Source organism: Lissotriton vulgaris, chromosome 9, assembly GCF_964263255.1.
Source record: "Lissotriton vulgaris chromosome 9, aLisVul1.2, whole genome shotgun sequence".
Taxonomy (NCBI): Eukaryota; Metazoa; Chordata; class Amphibia; order Caudata; family Salamandridae; genus Lissotriton; species Lissotriton vulgaris.
The window spans coordinates 1,148,634,070-1,148,658,526 of record NC_141697.1 but is presented as its reverse complement, the minus strand read 5'-3'; the positions used below and the strand labels follow the sequence as shown (position 1 = coordinate 1,148,658,526).

Here is a 24,457-nt window from a genome sequence, read left to right as displayed (position 1 = left end):
ATTTAATTCATGTGGAAAGGAGAATCCACAGTAGAAACACAATTTCTTTTTCTTCTGAGACATCACTCTGTGGGCCTCTGTCTTGTGTTTCTGCTCACTTTTCATACTCAATGCTAATTCATTTTGGGTTGTTCTAGCCTCCAGTTCAGGCTTTAGTGCTTCTTTGTACCTGATTTTCACTGTCTTTAGCGTTTCTGCTTTGTGTCAGTGCTGGCCCCGTCTTATGCTGTGGCATAGTATCTCTTCTTTCAGCCTAACCGGTAGAGTTGTGGCAGGATTACAGGCTGTGCTCCTCCAAAGGGCCTTCACCTTCTTTGAGGGCCTCTCAAAAGCTGGAGTGGTACTTTGACTCCAACATACGCCAACTGTAATCTGTTTGGTGAGGAGCACATGGCACGCACAAGCAGTTTGCGTGACCACGGCAAGCTCTTGGGAGAGGAGTCTTGTATTTTTAGGTGCATTTATCCCCCATCTAATGACCAGTTGCAGAATCCTCCTCAGCCATGGAGCAGGAAACAGACCATGGCACAACAGAGCTCTAGTTTGCAAGTCTTTATTCTTCTGCATGCAACCTTTAACTGAATGCACAGTGTCCCAATCTTTATTAACCACTCCCATCCACACTTACCAGATTATGTAACCGAAGTTTATTCAACAGGCGAACGTGATGAATGAGCAAGTGTGGAAGCATCAATGGGGCACCATTAGTTCATCCTTCTTATGAGCCTGTTAATCTGGTCTTCCCTGTTACCAGCATCTCCACCTTCCACAAAGTGAGTAGTCTTCTTTTTCATTCCACCTCTTGGGGAGGACAACTTGAAGGGCCACAGGAATTTGTTGGCCATCTTGAAATTCTTGCCAACGGTGTAAATTTCATGAATAAGATCTTCAACACAGATGATACCACAAGTCCCAAGTTGATTCTCAATAAGAGAGTTATCAGTCAGGGGAATACGCTGCTTTTGAATTTTGAGGTAATCGCGTTTGTAGATCAGCTCACGCACAGACTTAAGGTTGGGATACCCCCAAGCAACGTACGGTTCCACAATCTTCAGCATGTTAATTGAAGCCTTATTCAGCTTTACAAAAGTACCATTGAAAATCTGCCTTAGACGAAGAAGTTGCAAAACTTTACGCACTTTGGGACTGACACCATTGATACCTCTGATCCTGATTACAAAGGCCAATTTTGGTTGTGCAGGAACATAGTAATTGCCGGCCTTGCGAGCCATTCTGTTCATTCGGATTTCACGTCTGTACATCTGTCTGTACTCCTTGCGATAGGCCTCTGCTCTCTTGTAAATAAGCTTCCTTTGTGATTTCCGAAGCTTCTTTAGAGCCACCGTCTTCTTAATTTGTCTGTCCTTCAAGGCTGCATAATCCTTTCGCTTTTTTAAAAGGCTTTCAGGAACGGACGGCAACTTCTTCTCTTCTGTGCCCGCCATGTTCACCACCGGAAAAGAGGGATCCGCGCATGCGCACGACGCCCTTAACAGGGCTGTAGTACAGGTAAGGAGTCTGCAGAGGGCCGGTAGAGTCCTCATACATATGTTGACAGGAAACAACACTCTTGTAATAAGGTGGATGGGATATCTATCACATTTATGATGGAGTATCCGTCCACAAACTCTAGATCAGGCCATAAGTTTTAGTAAGCAGTCAGATGTCATGTGCCTTCGATGAAATAGGATTGGTTAATTCTTATGCATCATCGAATATGCAGTGGCAGTTAAAGGGACTGCTCAATTAAATATGTAAAGATTCTACCCCTACCCAGTCATATATCTAAAACAATCCCAATAACAAGGATTCTGGAATACCCCCTTCTTTGATAATGTCTAGTTGGCTAATACACCCTATAGTAAAATCATTTACTAAATGCACCTTTAGGAAGCCATCACTTTTCAATTGAATTGGGCATTTTGGGATTTTATGGCCACAGAGACCGAAAATAAGATTGTGATAACAGGCATTTACCAGCCATGCATAATGGTCTTTTTTTAAATTGAAATATTGTATTTTTCAGACTTGGAGTTTGATTGTTTATTACTTGGCCTGTGAGAAAAGAATACTTAAGCCCACATTACACTCAAAAATTGCCTGGTTTTGATGGCCTATCAATAGTTATTACAGAATGTTTAATTGTTTAATTTAGTACTGGCCATATATTAGTTTGTTTTTGTAATCACACAGGCTATTTTCAGAGCAGCTCTTGCAAGATACGATGGAGTAGAATCAAGGGCCCAATTTACTTCTTGCAAGTATGTATACTCCTTCGCAACTGCAACAAAGTATATATACCGCCAAGATAAAGGTCCACCTTCAAAATGCAAAAAGTGGGCGGACTTTAATCTCATCATTCTGTTTCACTTAACAAGTTAAACTCTGATAAAACAGAAAATCTCTTCTTTGGACTGAGCCACCAGCCCGATGCCCTCAACTGGTGGCCCTCGGAGCTTGGCTCCCCTCCCACCCCTGCAGCGGCAGAAAGAAACCTGGAGGTCAAATTTGATTCCAACTTTTCGTTTGAACCTCAGGTAAGATCGGTGTCCGCCAGCTGTTTCCTGATGTTAAAATTAGTTAGGATAAGGATCATTTGATCCCAGAGGAGGGCTGCAAATCTGTTATGCACACGCTGCTAACATCAAAACTTGACTATGCTCACAACCTGCATTTGGGTTTACCAGCTTACCTGCTCCAATGCTTACAAATCATCCAGAATGTGGCAGCCGGCTTGGTCCTGAAGTTACCTGCCCGTGCCTCTGTCACGGCCTCCCTGCGCAACCTTCATTGGCTGCCCATTGCTAGCCACAAATGAGCATAAGGGCCCGGCTATCTGAGGAAGAGATTAACTCCCTATCATCAGGCAAGAGCACTCCGGTCCAACGAGCAAACACTTTTTTGTGTCTCGAGGATCAACAAGATAAGAAAAGGTGGACGCCCCTTCACTGACCTGACCGCTAAACTCTGGAATTCCTTACGTCTACCCATTCCTTCGCTCCCTCTGAACCTGCCTTCTGCAAATTGCTGAAAACATCCCTGTTTGACAAGTAGGCTCCCTGTTACGGTGTGGACTGATCCATCAGCGCTCCTCAGAACCACTAATGCTGGAACGCCTCCTCGGAGGCAACAGTGAACTTTATATATTTTATTCTATTGTATTGTACTGCATTAACGCCAGGTGCTTGTCCACCTGCACATATACATAGATTTTCTTACCCACTAAAAGATATACCAGAGTTATAGACTTTTATGTGCGAGTAAATCTGCTCCCAGGGATGGGCAGGGGGACTTCCAGGGTCATAGAACTACCAACCTTTTGACAAGCACATTTCCACCCTGGATATGGTCAAATATATAGCCCTGTGAATAGCATAGGGAAATCTATTATCAGAGTGGGAATGGACAAACTGATGAAGAATGAGAAACACTTTATCCATGGGAAAAAATAAGCAAAAGAAAATCTTAAAACTGAAATTGCACTGTTGCCATTTGTTTCGTGCGCCAAAATGTAGACCTGGTACTCTTAACTTTCTGGGAGTTTGCAGTGGAAACAAAATCGAAGAACTGCCCATGGATGTTGTGTATTTGAGGTATGTCATTAAGGTGCATCAATTATGCCCACACATAACTCGGCTGTACACCAAGTCATGCAAATGCTATGAAGTGTATCTTTATAACGTCCAAATGCCCTCCTCGTCTCGGTGTAACTACCCTCTGCTCCTTTTGAAATGCTTCAGTGTTACGCGCTCTCAACCCGACTGGTCCTAGTGTACCATATAATAGGCCACATAAATAAATAAACAAACAAATCAATAAATAAATACATAAATAAATAAACAAACAAACACATAATTAGGGGGAATTATCCGACTCTCCAGCGAGGAATCTTTAGCCATGTTAACCAGTCTGGGCATGTGTCTGACCATCACTCACCTCCTGCTGATTTCTGACCTTTCCTGGAAGGCAGAGGACACCTGCCTTTCTCAAGCAGCGCTTTATGTGATGGTTTTCCCCAGGACACCTGCCCCGAACTGCTACCAAATCACTCGGAAGCAGTTCTTTGTGGTGTGAAGGGCTTTACAAGCAAAAAAAATAAAATCAATAAATAAGGCAGTGATTGAAATAGAAGGCAGAGTGCACCCAGTGCGAGGGACGGCCTCAAAGCGTGATCTCATTAGATATGCATGGGGAAAATCAACGGAATAGAGATGGCAATCCTTCCTGCTGCTGACAGCTTATCATTGTCAAGTCCTGATAGAAATGCATTCCAATAAAACTCGAAAACATCATCTCTGATTGGTACCTGGGGATGTGCGATGATCTCCTCCTGTGCCTCAATGCTACCCAAGGGGGGCATATACACGTATAAGCCACTCTCCTCCCCATCTCCCTGCAATGCACCCCCACTCCTGGATAGCTTCACACGTCATTAATTATAGGGGATCAGAGCTCAGTGGGGTCCTTGGCCCCCAGAAGAAAGGGATGATTGAGAGCCGTGTGGTTTTGGGACGGGACAGAGAGAAGCAGCGCCTCTTATAATGAGCAATAAAGGGAAATACTGTCACTGGGCAGGAGTGAATGATAGCAGGCAAGTAATGGGTGTTTGGGATTTAATTACTGTTCCATTTCCTATTACAGAATCCATTAACATGAGCCATAAAGATGTACCCCGAGAGATAGAAATGCAGATGGAATAAACAGTTTCATAAATAATTCAGATCCTTTCCAGGCCTCTGTGTGGTGGGATTGGAGACGAAAGAAGATGTGGAAAAGTGTTGTCACAAACTTGATGTCCTGTGAGCATTTGGTTTTTGCTGCCACACTGAGAGTGACTCTCCCTTCCCTGCAATATTCCCTTCCCAGATATTTCACAATGTATTTCAATTTATATTGACATTTTTATTTCCATCTTTCAATCGAAGGAGGTGGCACATTCCAGCCTTCCTATCTGTTTTCATAACATTCAATTCAAGGGAATGCTGCTCAGTGTTTGATAGAAATTAGGGACTTCCTGATAAGAAAAAAATGCAATGATTGACTCAAAGACACTTTGAAATACCTGAAATGTCTTAGAAGGACAAAATGTGTTAAAGCGGAAAACAGGCTTTGAGAGACGATACCGTTCTGAAAACTAGAGTAGCAGAGTTAGAAGAAAGCCGAAAATTATTTTCTTGCACAATGAGGAGTTAAATCATGTACTTGCTTACAATATGAGTATAAGGTAACCTCCACCCCCCCCCCCCCCCCCCCCATCGTCCCCACCCACCCTCGTCAGATAAGATTGACTGAACCCATTGAACAACCCACAGTAGAGTAGGGTGTTTCTAAGGAAGTGTGGAAGATTTGCAAAACTGAACTGGACAGAAATGTTGAATCTAGCGAATAGCCCGGAACAGAGATGGTAAATCAGAAAAACAGAAAGATACACTTAATAGCCACAAGAAGAACACACATTAGTCCAGGAATCAGTTAAATATCTCTTATGCCATATAGTATGTTATAAAAAATACACAACAGGTTTGCTTTAGATTGCAGGAAATCTACCTTTTCCGAGGACACGCTGTATTTTTTGAAAAACTAGAGAGGTCCCAATAGGTTCAACTCTTAAAAACCTTTACGTGTATTACCCTGATAACTCACAATGCCCGCTTACTAGAAGTGCATACAAAATTACTAAATTTTGAACATATATTGAAAAAATGTCGTAATATCAGAAATCATAAAAAATAAATAAATAATACATGTGTGTTTGGTTAAAAAGCAATTTATTACAAATCATTAAAATTAATTTCATATAACATCAATAGTGCCGTACATACAAATAAACCTGTGATCGTTTTATTACTTTTTTATCTTGTACTGTTAATACTGACCAAAATCTGCTTTTAACAAACTGTATCTTTATTTGTATGTACGGCACTATTGATGTTATATTACATTAATTTTAATGATTTGTAATAAATTGCTTTTTAACCAAACACACATGTATTATTTATGTATTTTTTATGATTTCTGATATTACAACATTTTTTTAATATATGTTCAAAATGTAGTAATTTTGTATACACTTCTAGTAAGCGGGCATTGTGAGTTATCAGGGTAATACACGTAAAGGTTTTTAAGAGTTGAACCTTTTGGGACCTCTCTAGCTTTTCACTTTATATCTCCTTGTCCCTAATTGGATCCAAAAGGAGACCTCCCTTTCTTTGATATTTACGCTGTATTTTTGACCTTTTGCTGAACCATTTATTTTTGCTGCCTTTAGAACTCGGTGCACTTTACCCCTACTAACCTGTGATAAAGGGCATCTCCTCCTCCTTTCAACAGGGTGAAATTAGCCTACCCCTGATTGGCACATTTAACTTATGTATAAGTACATTTAGTAGGAAATTGGGTTATAGGTTGACAGGGTATAAGCCCTGGTCAAGCAGCAACCACAATCCTTGTCAGGGTAAGGCACAAGCCAAACATAATTTAACCTGTGCTCAACACAATGCTAGTTTGGAGCAGAGCAGTCATGCTTAACTTTGAGACAATGTGTAAAGTATTTGTGCAACACTCCAAACAGTAATAAGGTGAAAATCATCACACAAAGAGGATGCCACACTAAAGAAAAATAGAACTTTCTTTAATACGTAAAACAAGACCTACAAGACAAAAATACAGAACCAGAGGTGTACAATTTAAAAGATATCAGTGAAAATAGTGCCATGGGGCAAAAAGCAACAACTGTGGCTATCTGATTGCACAGGACTGGGACAAAGTCACAAGGCCAGGCCTACTGCAATGGAGCCCAGGCCGACTACAGGGACCCACGTAGGCCCAATGGACATAGTGCCTTAAATCCAGGTTTGCAGAGCTTTGCAATGAATAATGTCACAGATGTGTTGCACAGCTGAAGAGATGCATCAGTTTTGAGATGCAGCGAGGCTGTGATGCAAGGGTCTGTGTCATCCACGAGGATGCCGGGAATACGATGCAAAAGCCATAATTGGGAGTGCAGTATGTAGTAGAGGCGATGTGCTGATTATGAGGAGCTGCCATGCGTAGTCCGGTGACATCGTCAAGGCTGCCTTTGATGGTGGATGGGAGGTTCTGCAGCGATGATGCATCATGCTGCGGGGGCTCCGATGTGCTGTGATGCAGGTCTGTGAGATTAGCCCAATCCACACAGTGATGCGTCAGTTCTGATCAGGTTTGCATCTTGCACCAGAGAATATGTCTGGGTTCCAATGGATCCACAGAGGCTGGCAGAGCACCGCAAGCCAGCTTCCAAGGGTCCAGGACTGGGGTGGCACCACTTGCCATGGTAGACTCATAGATGGAAAAGTCCAGGTGCAGGTGCAATGCTGCTGGAAGCCTGTTGTGTGCCTGAGACTGAGATCAGGAGGCCAGCCAACTAGCCCTTGAAGTCACTCTGGGTTCAAGAGATGCAATCCAGTCCTTCTCACCCAAGCAAGAGAGCAGCAGGACAGCGCAGCAGGGCAGCAGTCCTTTAGAGAAGCTGTCCAGCAGTTTGGCTGTCTTTTCAGCAACACAGTAGTCCTTGTTCCTGGCAGAGTATTCACAGGTCCTGAGTTCCATTATTTATACACGGTTGCATCTTTGAAGTGGGGAGAAGCTTCCAGAGCCGTGCATTTGAAGTGCACAGGTGCCCTGCCACCCTGGATCCAGACCAACTACAGGGGGCATGCAGTGCTTTCTGTGGAGGCAGGGCCCAGCCTATTCAAGTGTAAATGGGGCTGGGCCCAGCTCTTCCTTCCAATTCTACCAATGATGGCCCATCCAGTCACATCCAAGCAACCCGTTGTGTGTGGTTGTCTAGGAGGAATACACAAAGTCTAACTGTTGACTACATACAGTAATGTGAGCAATAGACAGGCTTCAGGCACTAAAATGGCTAAGGCAGGAAAATGCCAACTTTCCAAAAGTGTAAATTTCAAAATTGTAATTTAAAATACGACTAGACCATAAGTTAGGATTTTTCATTAGAATTCCAAAGACACCAAACATGAACCGTTACCAGCTTCCATTTGAAAATACACTTATTAAGAGTAATAAGGTAACTCCAATGTTATACTGTGTGAGAGGTAGGTCTTGAAGTAAAGAAACACAAATTAAATAGTTTTTCAGTACCAGGAAATGTAAAACTTAAAAGTTCCTGCTTTACTTGTTAATACATTGTACCAGGGGAGCAACTAGGGATGTGGTGGTGGTGGGGGGGCTAACACCTGAAATGTTAGAGGCAGAGCCAAATTCAAAGTCAGACTAAAAATTGCTTGTGGGTCATCCTGTCATTGAAGTGGTATTATGCATGAGGGTCATTTTTTTGTCATTATCTGACAGCTCTATTTAAAGCATGCTGGGCCACTAACATTAATGTATTCATAATAGCATTTAACAACATTTACTGGAAGTTTAGGACTCTCCTTCAAGGAATTCTAACAGAAAAAATAGTAAATGTTGTATTTGTTGTAAATAGAGTGCAATGTGTTTACCTACTCTCACATGACATTTATCGTTATAATTCTAGTATTGTCAACAATTAGTGGTATTTGATGCACTGTAAAACACCTGAGGTAAATTTCATTGGTCTCACCCCATTAGCTTCAAAATACTTTTAGAAGAGTTTTGGGTTTCTTCATCTTTCCACCTCCCAGGGTATTTAAAAAAAATCATGGCAATTAGTGCAGTTTAAGCTAATTTCTATAGTTATTGTTCCGCTAAATTAAATTAATGATTGCAAATAATAAGTAAAGTGGACTGCTACCTAACCAAGCAGTCTAGCACTTTATGATAACTAAAGGAGAGGTGAAGGCTGCATTTTTTTCCTTTTTTTCCTGAAGGATAGAAGACTGGAGTCCCTGGAGCTTGTAAGCCAGAGAATTCCACTGCCTTATGCCAGGAAGGAGAAGCATCAGCGTCCAGTAAGTAGTACCTGCCTAATGTTAGGAAGAAAGCAAAGCCAAAGGGGATAATGGACGAAGTGTTGAACATTGCAAGCTCTCACCCCAGTCAACTGATCGGGGTTTAATCCATCATCATTCATTAGCTCACTCCGACACCCAAGTTCCAACATGGCTATATGTACATCAGTCTAACCGTGTGCCTCATGGGAACAGTCCTGCCCGAACTGCCAAGCCAGGTCATCCCTGGACCAGAAACAAGCATCCTGGGACCGGTTTCTGGCTAATCAGCCATCATCAACCAGGCTAGCTTGAATCCAGTGGTGAAGTGAGCAAGGGACCCACGTCTGGGCATACCATGCCAACTTAGTGCGAACAAAGCAACACCAGGGGGGATGATGGATGGAGTGTTGAACATTGCAAGCACTCACCCCCAGTCAACTGATATGGGTTTAATCCATCATCATTCTTTAGCTCACTCAGCCACCACAGTTCAGACATGGCCATATGCAAATCAGTCTGACCCTGTGCCTTATGGGTACAGTCCAGCCTGAACTGCCAAGCCATGTCTTCCCTGGACCGGAATCAAGCATCCTGGGACAGGCGTCTGTCTAATCAGCCGTCATCAGCCAGGCTAGCTTGAATCCAGTGGCAAAGTGAGTATTATTTGCATATGGCTGGGCCCAAACTGGAATGGCATGGTGAGCAAAATAAATGATGGATTTAGGCCCAGATATCTGTACTGGGGTGAATGTATGACATTGTTCTGAATTCTGTCAATCAATTGTTCTTTTTGCATTTGTCACTCCGAGTGGGACAGGTATGCTCAGACATGAGTCCCGTGCTCACCATGCCACTGCAGTCGAGCTATCCTGGCTGATGAGGGCTGAAAGCCCGAAACTGGTCCTAGGATGCTTGTTTCCAGTCCAGTGAGGACCAGGCCTGGCAGTTCGGGGTGGACTGTTCCCATTGGGCGCAGGGTCAAGACTGATTTGCATATGGCTGGGTCCAAACTGGAATGGCATGGTGAGCAAAAATCGATGGATTTAGGCCCAGATCTCTGTACTGGGGTGAATGTATGACATTGTTCTGATTTCTGTTCATCAATTGTTCTTTTTGCATTTGTCACCCCGAGTGGGATGGGTAGGCTCAGACGTGAGCCTTGTGCTCTCCATGCCACTGGAATCAAGCTATCCTGGCTGATGAGAGCTGAAAACCCGAAACCGGTCCTAGGATGCTTGTTTCCAGTCCAGAGAGGACCTGGTCTGGCAGTTTGGGCTGCACTGTTCCCATTGGATGCAGGGTCAAGACTGATTTGCATATGGCTGGGTCCAAACTGGAATGGCATGGTGAGCAAAAAAACAATGGATTTAGGCCCAGATCTCTGTATTCGGGTGAAGGTATGACATTGTTCTGCATTCTGTCCATCTTTTGTTCTTCTTGCATAATGTTAGGAAGATGCAGGCATTTGGCTACTGCAACGCATAGGGTTTTGGATAAGAATGTAAAGAGTGATACAATAGTGAAGAAGCAGAGCACCTATCTAATGGAGAGCACCAAGATCTAGGCACTAAACATTGTAGTTACATCATTTCACATTCCAAAGGCAATAGCCAGTACAGCAGGGAGAAGAGAGGGTGAAGCAAGGGGGCAGTCTTCAGGTGAGGCATGCAAGAGGGATTTGAATGATATGACTGCAGGAACCCCAAGATAGACTTTTCATTACAAAGTTGTTAGAAAATAATTGAATTTACAGCAATCCCATGATTGTGAGAGTCCAGAACAGGGATGGTTTTTAATAGCATGAGAATGTTATTATAGCAAGGACAAAATATGCCCGATCTGTTGAAAGAATGAGGAAAAGTAGTTACAAATGATTGCAAGACTTTTTGCTGAGTCAATCCAGAGTTGGCGATTGGTCCAGCTTCACCACTGCCAAAGTGAAGTCTCTATCTTTTTAGTGAAGATTCCCTAAAGATGATGGCCTCTGTCTTGTCCTTATTGAGTTTTCATTACACTTGATCCAGGATACAACTGCTAGAAAGCAAAATCATAAATTCTCCTAGGCAGAACCTAGATTATGGCTAAAGAAAATAATCCTTAGGTTATCATCTGCGATGGGCTTCACAGAGAAACCAAAGGGCTGTATAAATAAAACTGATATAATGAGATAAAGAGTAAAAAATCTAGGGCTCAGCGAAACATGTTGTTTTGTTTAATGTATATGACACAGCTATCCAGTCCCTCCTTTAGTTCACTTTCCTTCTTTCCCCTCCATAGAGCGGTGCTCCGTTTTACCTGACCTGTAGCCAGGTGAGGTGGGGCGTGCATTCCCCAGAAATTGGGTGAGTGGATATTATAATATCACGTTTTTTGCCTAAACAATATTACGTCCCTAGAATTGGTTACTTAAAAGAATCACTTGACCAGTAAAAAGAATTGGCAAATGCAATCTAATACACAAGTGTATGTTATGTTACTATCTTTAATGTCTGTGTGTCTTTTCTGTATTTTCGTCTACTGATATTGGGTGATTCATGGACCATCTTCACAGGCGAATTCCAGGTGATATTGTTTATATTACTTCACCATTACTCACATTATGCAGTAGCAAAATATTAAGGTCCTGAGGAAGCAGGAGGAGATCTTTTGACTCCATATCCACTGCAAAAACATGTCGACCTACAACCAACTTCAGTAGTTATTTGTTAAACACTACTATGCACTGTTTTTGGCCTTGGGTGTGGATAGGATTCTATTAAAATTGTTTTTTTCATTTCCACAACCCAATCTTAACCATCTTTTTGCACTTAGCACTTATATTCTTTCACATTTTTTGCACTGCTAGTCAGTTTACCCCCTGATGCCATTGAATCTCGCACCTACATGAGTGATCTATTCTATTAGATTAGGCTACAACCTACCTAATCTACAGTGGATAACACCACTTTCCTTCGGGGTGAAGGATCCTAAATGATGTAGGGCGGCACAGGACGGGAATCTGATGGGAATTATTATTTTCACCACAATATACTCCCTGTAGATTTCGCGGTTGTACCCTTTAGACAACACAGATTTTGTTAGATAGTTTGCTTTCTTGACCCATTGTTATCCAAGTAGTTGGTTTTCATAGTCACAAGGGATGATAACAATGCTAGGTCAATAAATATTCCCTTTGACCCTATTTGTTTCTTTATACTACAGGATTATGCCTCTTTCCCCCACATGCATCATTGTTGGTATTTGCGATTCCTAAATTGCGGAAATTAAGGAATCGCAAATTAGAAATCGCAAATACCTATGCATTAAAAATTAGCATTTTAATTTGCGATTCTTTATTATTCCTTATTTGCGATTCCCAATTTTGCGAATCGCAAGTAAGGAATCCCCTTACATTGATTCCTATGGGCCTAGAGGCCCATAGGAATCAATTGGAAGGCATTCACATTTTGCGAATTTCAAATTGCGATTCGCAAAATGTGAATGCTGTTTCACGGGTGCAGGGGGAGTCCAAAGAACCCCTCCCTGCACCCCTGAAATTTAACTGTAAGTGTAAATTAAAACTTTCAAATATGCAACTAGTGCATGTTTGAAAGTTTTCAGTAAATTAGCATGAAGTTCAACTTCATGCTAATTTACCCCTTCCAAATTGCGAATTCGCAATTTCAAAATACTCATGCATTGCATTTAAGAAATCGCAAAATTGCGATTTCTTAAATGCTATTGCAATTTAAGAAAGCGCAAATAAATGGCGATTTCTTAAATTGCGAAAAAAGGCCAAAACCTTAATGCATCCCAAAAAAGGGTTTTGCATTCGCAAACGGCCGATTTTTGCGATTCGCACCGTTTGCGAATGCAAAAACCCTTGATGCATGTGGGCATTTGTCTGTAGTATAACAGTTTACAGAATATAGGCCCGGCTGGTACTTCAGACAGCAGCAGTGATAATATGTTCCAGTGTGCCTGTTCAACTGAGAAGAACTTGGTCAGGCAATAGGTTGCAAGTGTTGTAAGCGTGAGCGCAAAATCCGTTCCACTCGCGAATTTCGCGGATTTTCGGTAAATCCGCAATCCGCGAACTCCCGCAAATTTACAGAAAATCCGAAAATCCGCAAATCCGCGAGCGGCGGATTCGGGGGGCAAAAGTTCAAGCCTTCAAGCTTGAAGTTGTTGTTGTAACTATTTTAGGATGACGCCGGCAAGCTGCCAGTGCCATCCTAAAATAGTTACAAAGTTAGTGTCAACAGGAAGCACAGGAAGCACTAATAGATAAAATAAAGCAGGTGCTCTTACCTATTAGTGAAGCTAATTTAGTAACTATTTTAGGATGGCGCTGGTAGCTTGCCGGCGCCATCCTAAAATAGTTACAGGAAGATGATGGATGGACAGGTCACTCAAGGGACCGCTGCGCACATCGGTGCGATTGCATAGTAACACACACATGGTCGCTGGAACTAGTTGAAGCTCAAATTCAGTGACTCATTCATCAGCCCAAAAACAATCGTGAGCGTCGTCGAGGCTGGGCAGGTGTGCCTTCTTCCCAAATCTACCGTCGAAAATCAGCTGTGATGCTGGATAGAGGCCTTTGTATCCTTGACTTTCACGAGCGCAATCCTCGTGCTGTTCCTGTGACCAGGAGCTTCTTTCTCTTCATCTGCTGCTCTGATTGGTCTCTGACCATTTATACACACAAGAGGCACTTGAAGTCGCACAGAAGACCCCCCATTTAAAAAAAACGCAAAATCCGCGAATCCGCAAATTTGCGAATTTTGCGGATCCGTGAATCCGCAAATCCGCAAATTCGCGGATCGTGGATCCGCGAAATCCGCCCATGCTTAGAGTGTTTTACTCAGTAACCCTAACAAAACAGGCTCCCAATCTAAATCTCATTCCTCATAGCTTTTCCTTCTGCATCTTTGGCCAGTATTTAAGGAACGAGATTATGTTTTGCATGTTCTCAAAATGCTTCCTGAGGACTCAGATCTCATTGTTGGTTTTGCTTTGGCTTCTGATACTAAAATGTCCTGCTTCTCCTGATCCGAGTTAGCTCTACATCAAGCACTAAAGTGTCAATCTTTGCTACCAGTGCTGCATGACTATACTGTCAGCTCTCCCCAGCTTCGTTCAAATGTCAGCTCTCCCCAACTTCTTTCCTTCTCTCACTTGTTCTGCCAATATGTTACGCATGTCTTCCCTTCCTCTTTCTTGATGCCCATTACTTTTTCTTGCTACACATCTTTACCAGTGGCCCTCCCTTACTCCTATAGCCTGTTACTTTCTCTCAGAGGCTGTGCAACACTTGTATTCATTTTCCTGCGATGCAGTAACTCCTCATAGGGTTGCCACCTGGTCAGGTTGCTACTAAAATGGTGGACACTTTCAAGCAAAGGCTGGTAAAAATCTCTAGGAACTGAGCAAACGTTTATAGTTGCTCTTGTTTGAAATAGAAGGTTTAAGCAATTAATACAAGCATGTACCCAGGGCCACTGGAAATCTGCTACTGTATGGCTCTAACATTTTTCACATAGTTGTAGATTAGCCAAATTTGCTACATAATCTATCATCTGTCTCATAATCTGCAGATTTTAACAAAAAACAAAATGTTTTTCAATCAAACAGTTCAAATGTTACTAAAAACACAGCGACATGTGCGGCCATGCAGTGGAAAGACCTTTGCAACTGGTGACTGGGCACCTTTCTATTGCTTATTTCTATATTTGGGTATTAAACTGGTACTAATGGGTGCAACTAATGCCTATACAGTGTAACAAGTATAAAAATGGCAAATTAATAAAGTAACACTATCACAAAATGTGTTGCCTTAAGCCACATAATTTGCCTTTTCTTGTCACATAATTGGCTCAACCCTGCCGCATACTTTGGCTGTCTCCTGCTGCATAATTCCAGTGGCCCTGCATATATCGCATCAAAATTATTTCCAAGCAATATACATAATTCCCAAATGATTATTAAAGCTAACAGGGTTTTAATTTTCGCTGTTCAATGTGTAATTTAGAAATTTCTCATGATCTGACTTGAGCACTTTGGTACTAAGTTGTTCAATGCAGTAATTGCTAGCTTCAAATTCACTATGCTCCAGATGACATTTTATATTTGTCTATAATTCTGAGTGTGTATTGTGAGCTCATCAGGACTACTATACTTTCCTTTCTGTAACACTCACTGTACTGTGTTCATTTGAACTCCTACTGTCATTTTACTTTGGTGACATTATAAAATAAAATGAAATTATTGGAGAAAAAAGTGCGTCATAATTGAAATAATCCTAAACCCTTTAATATTGCCAGGCTTGTTGCTGTTGTCATGCAGAGACAGCGATTAAGCAATAAAAGGGCAATGCAGGGGAGGCTGCTAAAAGAAAGAAAGAGGTCAAAAAGATAAACACAGAGGCCTGCTGTGAACGCCAAGGCTTTAGGACCGACACAGTAGGACCCTGGATGAACCTTGATTACTGGCTGGCTGACTCAGCCCAATCCACGTCACCTGATAGGGAAGGGGCTCAAGCTCTCTCAGTGCCATGGTAGTTGTGCACCTGCATTCTACCCTGCCCTCCAGGTTGTCTGGGGCCTACCCTAGGAGTGACTTATATGTATTAAAAATAGTGGTGTCTGAAATGGAAACTGACACACTAGCACAGCAAGCTGATCAAGAAGCTAAGTGTCAGCCAACATCAGAGTTTCCGGATCCTCGGGGCACCGTGGTGATTACAGGCGGTAACACAGCTGGAGTACAGCTGGGTCCTCAGGTCCCCCGTACTGAACACACACTTCCCCCTTTCTACAACCTGCTGCATTCTGACTGCTCTCCCGCACACCTGCGCACCACTATGATGCTTCCACAGCAGGGACTCAGTTGGCTGGACTAGGCTAGGTTTTGGAATTCAGAGGCTTCAAGGCTCTTAAAAGGTTGGAGGGGGCTAGGAGGGTTAAAGAAGAAGCGGTGCAACGTGCACTGGCTGCTGCAGGTCCTCCCCTCCTCCTGCTCCTTAGGCTGCTGCTGACACTCATGCACCTACTGGCCAACGACATCAATGTTGGTGTTACCCAGTAATGTCCGGTTACTTACCTGTAATATTCATTACTCCGAGTCGTAGCCCTCCCCGTCCCAGTCCTAACCACATGAGCATAGCTCCTCCCACCAGAAACTCCCAAGCAACTAAAAAGCCACCCCTTCCCCCCAGGCCACACCCACACCCCAAGGCATATAACCATGTGACCCTCCTATCCACATCCTGTTTGTTTTTTTTCGGAATAACTTCCGGGCGGACTTCGCCGTGGGGTGCTGGATCTGTACCTTCTTTGGGTAAGCGTGAAATGGTCTGCTCGGCGGCCGTTTATTCCCTAAAGTACCTGTCATTTGCAAGTACATTTAAGTCCCTGCTTTAGCGGGACCATGGGGTTGGGGTCTCTGGACTGCCTGGTGTGGGGAGGTGACTCCTTGCTGCAGCCTCCCCTCTTCCGGGTTCGTTCCCTGCACTAGCGAGAACACCCGGGGAGGGATGGGAGGTGTGTTGGGTGCAGCTGGCTTTTCTGCGTGCCAGGGTCGTGGCGTTTTCGCTCCTCCTCAGAGGTGGGTTTGAAGGGCTCGGTGCTCATCTTGTGTCGACCCCATATCCCCTTTTTGTTTCCTGTTACTGATTTCTGCATTTGTGTGTGGAAAGAGGGACACAGTATTTTTTCAGTTTAGGAGTCCTAAAGTTAGGTGTCCTAACTTTACTACTACTAAACTGAGAAAAATCCTAACTTGAAGACTTTCGGGATTCACAGAATTCATTTAGGAGTCCTAAAGTTAGGAGTCCTAACTTTACTACTCCTAAACTGAGAAAAAACCTAACTTTAAGACTTTCGGTATTCACAAAAGGCATTTAGGAGTCCCTAAGGTAGGCGAACTAACTTTACTAGTCCTAAACTGAGAAAAATCCTAACTTTAAGACTTTCGGTATTCACAGAAGGCATTTAGGAGTCCTAAAGTTGGGACTCCAAACTTCTGTGAATACTGAAATGAGTAAGTGCCTTCTGTGAATACCAAAATGAGTAAGTGCCTTCTGTGAATACCAAAATGGTAGTAAGTTTAGAATTTTGTCTTAAGTTAGTTCTGTGAATCCAGCCCTGCGACTCTGATGAGGAGGTGAAGGGTCGTTTTGTCCAGGGGGCAGATCTTCGCTGTGTTCTACAGCATGTTCAGGGCAATTTGGGGTTCCCTGGTCCTGTGGATGGTGGAGAGTCTGAAGGTTCTTTTTTCTTGTTGCTATTACCTCGGCTAGATGGATTGGGAAGTTGGGCTCCTTGTTTTGTTCTGTGCCGTTTTTGCATTTTTTTCCTGATCGAGTTGTTCTGTGGCCCGATCCTTCCTTAGTTCCCAAAGTCCCATCCTCGATTTATTGCTCGGAGGATCTGGTTTTGCCTGTTTTCTGTCCGGGTCCTCTTTCGGAGGTTGAGGTGCAGCTGCACTGTTTGGATGTTTGGCAGGCTCTGGAAGTGTACTTGCTGCGTACTAAGCCTTTTCATAAGGTGGATTCCCTGTTTGTGACCTTTGGGCTGGCTGGTCAAGGTCTGAGGCCTTCTGGGGATACCCTCAGTTGTTGGGTGCGGTGGGCTGTTGGGGCTGCTTATGAGGCTTGTGGTATGTTGGCTCCTGGGTCGGTTCAGGGGAGATCGACTTGGGGGATGACTGATTCCTGGGTTTGTTTTCAAGAGGCTTCCATGGACGAGATCTGCAAGGCTACTACCTGGAGTTCTCCTGACACCTCTATGTCCTATTATTGTTAGGTGGTGGGTGGGACAGGTTCTGCTGGGTTTGGGGACGCTGTGTTGCGTTCTGCTCCGGTGGTGCGACTTTTACTATTCTTTAATAAAGTCTGTTTTTGCTACTGAGTGATGCCGATTCTTGCCTTGGTATCTGCTCATGTGGTTAGGACTGGGATGGGGAGGGCTGAGGAGGAGGTAATGTCCATTTACTTACAGGTATTATTCATTACTCTGAGTAGGAGCGCTCCCCGTCCCAGTCCAGTTTTCCATCCCTCCCTCCCTGTTCTGCTTCTTGTGCTTGGTTCTACAGGATGTGGATAGGCGGGTCACATGGTTATATGCCTCAGGTTGTGGCCTGGAGGGAAGGGATGGGTTTTTAGTTGATTGGGAGTTTCTGGTGGGAGGAGCTATGCTCATGTGGTTAGGACTTGGACGGGGAGGGCTACGACTCGGAGTAATGAATATTACCGGTAGGTAACCAGACATTACTGGGTTACACCCACATTGATGTCTTGGCCAGTAGGTGCACCAGTGTCAGCAGCAGCCTAAGGAGCAGGAGGAGGGGAGTACCTGCAGCAGCCTGTGCAAGTTGCACTGCTTCTTCTTAACCCTCCTAGCCCCCTCCAGCCTTTTAAGAGCCTTGAAGCCTCTGAAGTCCAAAACCAGGGAGAGCAGCGCCTTAGAGCCACCACACGAGGTAGAGCCCCGTACCTGAGGAAACTGCCCATCTATGACCACATGAGGCTTGCAGACTGGACGAGCTCCCTCGCCCTGCTAAATTTTCAGCCACATCTCGGTTTCAGCTTAATCCTTCCACCACCTCTGCACCCACCAGCTCATATTCTTACGGAGGGGAGTCATCCCATATCCCCCTAGCTGCATGGGCTCCACACTAGCCAACATATCGGTCTGAAACAATAAGCACCGCAAGCACTGCTAAGATGCTGACAAGAAGCTTAAAAGGCAGGACAAAAAAAACACTCTGCATAATCTAAGCTGTTAGTTCCAAATGAGGTCTGAAAACACACACCTATTTGGCTCAATTAGAAAGAAGGGACAGCGGGATGGTGGGGACTTCAGCAAGAATGCCTTGAGAGCTTGTTTTTTACTCTGATTTTAAGTCTAAGGTTTGCCAGGACACTCTAAACTGGGGAAATCTCCTAAAGTTGTTAAGGGCCCAAGCTTGCTTGGCCCTTATTGCCTCCAAGGACATTACATCAGTCAGATTTTTGGTAGATGGTAGACACCACTTGAAAGAATCCACGTTGGTCACATTTTCATCACCAGCAATTCAGACCTTAGTCCTCAAACAAACAGAGATCTTTAAGGAATGGGACATAAAGACTCATGCTGTATGTTTCCCCTCACCATCCCACTTTCCTAGGAGTAACTTTCCCTTCTAAGACAAGAGCTGTCAACTTACCTATCTTTTTGATGCTATTAGGAGCACACAGCAACTCACCAGCTTGAGATAAAGCCGCAGCAAGTAAAATTGTACAATAAAATAAATGACACAAAGCACCAGAACTGTGATTGGCTCATGGGAGCCTTAGATACAAGGACCAAAAATCGTGATTGCAACCCCGGGAAAGGGACATTTCATACAAGCTTTAAACTATTGGGCTTATTTACAAGGCCCTTGAGCCACTTTTGTGTCATTTCTAACATGGGAAAAGTGATGTAAAGTGGCATAAGGAGCATGTAAATCTACCCCTATGTTCCTGGAGCATCGCAAGCTTGGAAAGCAAATTAGGGAGAGGCCATAAATGTCTCTTCCACCACTAATTTGAGATAATTGCCCTCTAGGAGACATTGACAGTCTCAACACCCAGCATTGAAAATTAAATTACTCAGTTCATCATAAAACAGTCAGAAAAAATGAAAACATTTGGCCACCCTGCTGAGGTGGGGGGAGGGGAGTGTCCCCCAACATTGCACTTCCGGGGCAATTTGATGCGCTATATCAAGTATATCAAGTAGATATTGACTTAACTATCTTTGGCAGACAAATAGAGATGCTACCAGAAAAAAATCCATGTATCCTGATTACAATAATTACTAGTTTGACATACAGCGGACCTTGATCATAATAATAGTTTATATTCAACCTACTCCATACCCAAAAAATTATGTCATCAAGAAATTATCTTAAATCAAATGTTTTGCACACTGAAACCTGAATTCATTATTACGGGTGATTTGGACCTGATTAGTCCTGGAGCAAATTATGATTTTCTTATCCAACAGAAAAACTACTGTAATTCACGCAGCCCCAGGTGACAGACCCCAGGGAATGGAATTATAATCTGGGGGAGATCTTTCTGCTAGACATCGAGCACCTCGGGATGAGAGCATTCATTGGTAGATGACCTGACGACTGCCCAGCAAATCTCACTTACATCGGTCTGACACCTTTCTACCGCTTTCTCTATTTCTTTCTGTTGGTTCTTTACAAATTGCGGAGCATTGCGAGAGCGATCATCTTCCACAAACACTAGTTCAAAGTTCAAAGTTTATTGACAAATCAAAAAACATTATTTCATTGTCCCACAAAAATAAATATACAATCCTTCACCACAATATTCACATATCATTATGAAAAAGCATTACAATATTGCACATAGTTAAAAATGGAAAATTCAATCGTAACCATGTTCATAAACAAATTAAACAAATACAAAAATACAGTTTCCATAAATGGTCTCATGGACTTAATTAGTGTTTTGGTTCATCTTTTTGTCTAATAGCACAAACTGAAAAAAACAATTTGGAGACTGTTAGAAGGTGGTTTCGACCATCTGAGCCGCCCGGATTTTTCACTTTTTGAACACCTATTTGCTGAGTTTTTACTGTGTAAGAGCCTCATAAGTTGGGACTTACCCACAGTGAACTCATGATGAAAGGGACGGCTTGTGTATTTTACTGGTGTCCCCCTGGCATGAGTAGGCCACTGCGCAGCAGCTAGAGTAAGGGGCACCGGGCTGGTTATATGCAGAAACATGTGTACATGCGTGTGCACAAGTGAAGGGCTGAGCAGGGGAGATTCCTGGTGAGCAGCCCAGGAGCTACTACAAATTGAATGGTGTGGCAGGATTTATGCAGAACTGGTTGGTGACATGGAATAGGCTTTCTACAATGGGAAGAAACATTTGATGGAAAGTCAGTGTGTTTTACTGTTTTTATTCCTCTATTCTCTTATGAGGATGGGAAGCACATGGTCTAGTTTTACTTTCCTAGGGCCTACAAATTACAGACACACACTAAAGTCCACTGTAACTTAAGTAAGAAGAAGTATTCTGCAGAGTCCAAAGTCATAGTTGTACTGCTTTTAGAACATCCAGAAATTTCATATTTCTCTGACTCAGCTCATCCCCAGGGCCTGGCTGGGGTTGACCCTGCCAGGCTGAATTAATTACCTTCCTCCCCAAGCTGTAGCTTCAGAGGCCCAGCCCTACATGGCAAGCATTCCAAGGGGGAAGGTCTCTACTCCAAGAAGAGCAGATGGGTGAAGCTACAAGTTAATCAATCACCAGCTGACACCTGGTGCCAGGCACCAAGCTGCTCTGGAGAGAAGGCAGCGAGGGGCAAGGGGCTCTCAGAGACCATATCGCATGAGACCCCTGGACGACGCCATTTTGAACAAACCCAGAGGCCTGGGCAGGATAGTTTGATAGGGCAAACAGAGACTTCCTGCCAGCCCCCTACCCATTCTTTTAAAAAGAGTTTGCACAGGAAGAGGAGATCTCTCTGCGGTATGGTCTGCTGAGGACGACTGGTGCTGGAGCCTGGGACCATGGGCAGCTGGAAAGAAGAACCTCCAGACTGGCCCAGGACCCTGACTTGCACCAAAAGGGGAGACCAGGACAAGTGACCAGTAGCCTGGGTCTCTGCGCAAGGAGAAGAGAGGCCCAGGAGCAGAGCCCAGAGAAAGGCTGGTGAAGGGAGCCAGTGAAGACAGCGCCATGCTGAATCCACCCTCCGTGAGACCAGGAGGGCGAACGAAAATGCTCCCAGTGGCTGGGGTGAGCCGCCAGGAGTAAGAAGAGGCCAGAATCGTGAAGATTGGTCCCCTGGGGGCTGAGATATGCCCCCCAGAAGGTAGGCAACCTTTGAACTTTGGCTGACAGACAACGAAGCGCGTGGGGTTCCGCCACCGGTCCAAAAAATGCTCCCAGGGTGGGTCAGGTCCCGGGGGCATCCCTCCAGCAGAAAATGCCCTGTTGGGTGACAGGAGCCCACCCTGGCACCCGCCGAAAATGAAGGCAGGGGAGCGCCGTCGTACTCCCTGTGAAGTTACTCAAACGGGGTGCCAGGAGCCTACCCTGACCCCTGGTGATCCTGGAGGGCAGGGAGCACCGTCGCGCCCCCGCAAAGATATTCATGGAGCTAGGAAGAAGCGCCCCATAATGCTTTGCAGTGCCTGGACAGGCCTCCATGAAACCCTGACGTGTTCCTCGTGTGGTGGCTCCAGGAGAACGGGGTCACCACCAAGTGAGTGCCAAGGTGCAGGGGGAGCTGCAGGAACAATGCAGTCTCCCCAGCACAAAAATGGAAAGTGCCTCCCTAAGTCTCTGGGGACTTATGAAGAATAACACCTCAAGGGCTCAGCCAGCAATCCAAGCATTCTGAGGCTGGACCTTTTGTTCTACAGCAGGGGGTGCTTTGCAAGCTGCACCAAGGTATGAAGGACTGAGCTGGGGATGTCTGGAAAAGGGCATCCCCTGGAGGTGAAGAGGTGCAATTGCACGAGAAGTGCATTCACCTATGTTATTTCTTTTAGAGGGACTGAAAGTCGCATGTGTTGTGTGAAATACCTGTGCAAGGTGGAATCATTAGCCAAGTGGGGTTTTGTTGCCAGCCATTTCTGCTAGGGTGTCTAGCTGTATATGCCTAATCCTGTGATTCAAATGAGATGCCCTTTAGGGGCTTAAATTGCAATGCATTATAATTGTTATCATCTATGATAAGTACCTGATTGAAAGTGATGCCCAAACATGTATTCTTGCTACTGTCTGTTAGCCACAAGATGTAGAGGTGCACACTGTATGGTCAGTATGAACTGCTCAGTCTGGGTTATGTGTCCCCAGGGCAGGTGTACCTATTTGTAATGCTTGTTGAGATGATGGGGTGGGTCGCCACTGGGTTGGTGCTAGTTGGCAAGGCCCTCGCTCCAGGTTGTGTCAACCCACTGCATTAGGGGGCAAGATGATGTGCATACATGGGAGTGGTGGTACCAGACCACACCGCCCCTGTGGGAGGGGTGAAGATGTTATGCAATGTCACAAAGTAATTACAACAGCTTATGTATATTTGTAATTTGGTGCATAGTATTAAGTAGTGTGTGTTCAATAAATTTACGCTTACTTTTATAAAGCAAAGTACAGACTGGACAATCAATTATTGAGTGTTATTTCTGCGCACCTGTAATGGCGATTACTAGCCCACACCGCCTCCCTTGAGTAAGCCTTAGACTGCTCTGCAACGCTACCCTCTGAGCGTCAGGTGCTACACTAGGGTGTTTGGTTCCCAGTGAAGGAGAAATGTAATATGTTATTTTTGCAGGCCTCACAGAGACTGCCTCATTTTCCAATAGAGACTGAGAACACTACTACTAAGGTAGATTCTCTCTTGCAAATCCTGAGGACATTAACTCTGTCAGAAACTGTCAGTATTTAGCATAATGCGTCCATTACTATTGATAATGGCATTACTCCTACTCCCTCGCCTTCCTTCAGAACAATTGAGGCTTCGCCTCTTCCAGCCCATAAAAACTCTGCCCGCCCCCACCTCCACCTATGCGTAAAAAAGCTGAGCTAGCACTCAGATGTACCGCACTAGGAGGGAGGGTCCTAGAAGGAAGGCGAGGGAGTACGACTAGGAGTAATGTAATTATCAATAGTAATGGACGCATTACCTCCTGTCCCTCCCTCGCCTTCCTTCAGTACAATTGACAACATAACAAGCAGAATAAAATAGAAATGGACAACTGAGTCATAAAGAACACCAATATTGAAAAACGTGCCCCAAACACAGTAGATCAACATCCCTAGCCCCTCATAGAGGACAAGACCCAGTGGCCCAGAACATTTCCCAAATGTTCCAGACTAGCAATCCGATGGTGACAGAAAAATGTAGAAGGGGAAGACCAGGTTGCAGGTCTACAGATCTCCACCACAGAGGTGACCTGCAATTCAGCAACCGTAGCTGCCATACTGCAAGTAGAACTGCCATGAACCCAAACCGGGGATCCACCCCACGCAGTTGTATGCCAGCAAAACCGTGGACCGAATCCAGCTACGCAAAGTAGCCATGGAAGGCTTCACACCTTTCTTCGCAGGACCAAAATTAACAAACAAAGTGTCCCCCTTCTGGAAGGACTCCACGACCTGCAGGTTCTTACAGGGCCGGACTGGGAACCCCAACCGGCCCTGGCAAAGTGCTCGGCGGGAACCCCCTCCCCACTTGGGGGATTGTGAGTGCCGCCGAGCTCTTTGCCGGGGCTGGTTTTTGGCTGATTTTGCTGCAAAAATTGCCCTGTAACAAACACGGCCCCCAGGGGCCCAAAACCAGCCCCCACCCATGTGGCGCACAGGGGGATTGCCCGATGCCCGCTATGCCAGTACGGCCCTTGTAGTACAGCAAAGCACGCCGCACATCCAGACACTGCAAACGAGATTCCTCAGCCAAGGAAGGAGCAGGAGAGAATTCAGGTAAAATCACCTCCTGACTCAGATGAAACACTGAATTGACATTAGGGACAAAGGACGGTATCAGCACCAA

At 44.5% G+C, this 24,457-nt stretch overlaps 1 pseudogene; it reads right to left on the bottom strand.

Annotated features, from left to right (window-relative positions):
• Positions 1-632: 632 nt before the first annotated feature.
• LOC147692940 (large ribosomal subunit protein uL30 pseudogene) lies at positions 633-1,483 on the bottom strand (annotated as a pseudogene).
• Between the last annotated feature and the right edge of the window lie 22,974 nt (positions 1,484-24,457).